The sequence below is a fragment of the Triticum dicoccoides genome, chromosome 4A, assembly GCF_002162155.2.
Source record: "Triticum dicoccoides isolate Atlit2015 ecotype Zavitan chromosome 4A, WEW_v2.0, whole genome shotgun sequence".
NCBI lineage: Eukaryota > Viridiplantae > Streptophyta > Magnoliopsida > Poales > Poaceae > Triticum > Triticum dicoccoides.
The window spans coordinates 201,672,932-201,675,028 of NC_041386.1; positions in this window are offsets into that span (position 1 = coordinate 201,672,932).

Below are 2,097 nucleotides of genomic sequence, written 5' to 3' on the forward strand. Positions count from 1 at the left end.
ACGGAAGTTAATCAACATTCCGACAAACTCAAGGGCCTCTCGGGGTACCTGCAAATTCATTATCCCCGCGTAATGAAGTCGCCAATGGGTCACTTCAGAAGATTACAAGTAGCATCATCACAAGTACAAGAGCATCACAAGTACAGCAGCAACAGCAGTGAATACAGGCATAACAGCAGTAGCAGCAGTTAATAAAAAGTTGCAGAAACTTGTAAAAATATACTTTGAAGTTGAAGCTTTTAAGAAGAAGAAAATCCAGCAGGATAACTTTCCTCCTTAAATCACTACACTGTTGACTGTTCATTCACTACACTATTGACTATTCATTCACCAAATTTACCATACAAATAGGAGTATTGTACTAGAGTACTCAAACATCTAGATAACTCATGATGGCGCAAAAAGTTCAAATGGTGAGTAGCTTAGCTTGGCATGTCTCAGACTCATTTGTGCACTGGTAACTAGTTTTTTACAGCAACCAACAACAACACTGATCAGGGAGCTGCCTGCATATTTCTAAAAGAGAAGGAAAATTATGTTTGCTCGTAAACTTGCTGGAGGCTACAAAACTAGTGTAAGTTATCGCTGTTCTACCCACACTTAGTTCCAATGCATGACCATTTCAAGTTAAATGTTCTTCCTGTCTTCCAAGCCCATCTAAGCATGTCCGTCCACTCAATAACTCTGCGACTACTTCTAATGGAGGAGAGGAGGAACAACAGAGGTGGCTACTCACATCTGCTTCTGGTGGGTGTTGAGGTAGGACTTCTCGCAGTACTCGGAGGCGGAGTAGAGCTGCGGCCGCAGGTTCTTGAGCTCCTACATCAAGACGGCCACCAGTACTAATGTGTTGACAAATTACGGCTAGTATAAGTGTATAATCAAGACAAAGCTCCAGCTCTCTCAAACTGAATGTTACTGCTAAGCTTTGATTTCAGGTCAAGACGGTGCATATAAAACAACTTAATCTTTTTCCTTTTCATATATCACCAGTCATTGCACGTTTCACTACTAACATGTTTAAACCCAAACATTTGCTCATCTAAAGCATTATCACAAACACCTATCATGCAAAATCCTTTCACAAGTAAACTTTAACATGCACTAGAAAAAATCGTGCAGCAAGTATTCATCAGGAAATGGCCATCGTTATATTCTCACAATACCCAATCTAGTGCAAGTACTCATCCAATGCAAAAATCAGGGGGAAAATGAACAGACAGAGGATGCAAGAGGAAGGAGGTAGGGGTGAGGGAAGAGGGAGGAGGAAGAAGGGGGGACGAAGGAGTGGTGGCTACCTGCCTATGGATTGGTCGCCAGCGTAGCTCCGGGAGGAGGCGTTGCTGGGCGGGAGGCGCTGTTGGTGGGAGCGGCTGCTCGATGGAGGGAGGCGCTGCTGGGCTCCTGTGCCGGCTGCGGGGCAGCGGAGGCTTCGGACGGCTAGGTGCGCCGCGACATCGGGCTGGCAGTCGTGGCGGCAGGCCGTTGGCGGCGAGGACCGAGACGGCGAGGCAGGGCACGGGGGTCATCGGAGCGGGTGTGGAGCGAGGTCCACCGGTGATCTCCGCGGCCGAAAGAGGAAGAAGGGGTCGGGGACAACGCTTCGGGGCTCTACCGGCTGCGTGAGCCATCGGGGAGGACGAGGGGGACACGACAGAGTGAGGGGAGCATGGTGGCGCGGCTATGGCGTCGAGGGACGATGACCGGGCGGCGGAAGGAGGGGGCGTGAGGGTGTGGCGAGGGGGGGAGTGGATCTGGCAAGGGAGGGACGAAGGGATCGGGCGAATTAGCTAGGGGGGAATATTACTAATGGCGCACCCCCTGGCTGTGCGCCATTAGTATGTTTTTTGATAGCAATGGAGCACCCCCGAGTGGTGCGCCATAAGTAATCTTTTTTTAAGATAGTAATGGCGCACCAGCCAGCGGTGCGCCATAAGTAATTTTTTTTGTTGCATCTAATAATTTTATTAGAAAATGAATATGAATATGAAACATTAATAAATTTTTTATAAAAACAGTAATAATTTTTTAAAAAATATCATCAAATTTGTTATTTGAAAATATAATCAAATTTGTTATTTTTGGATTTTTAGTTGC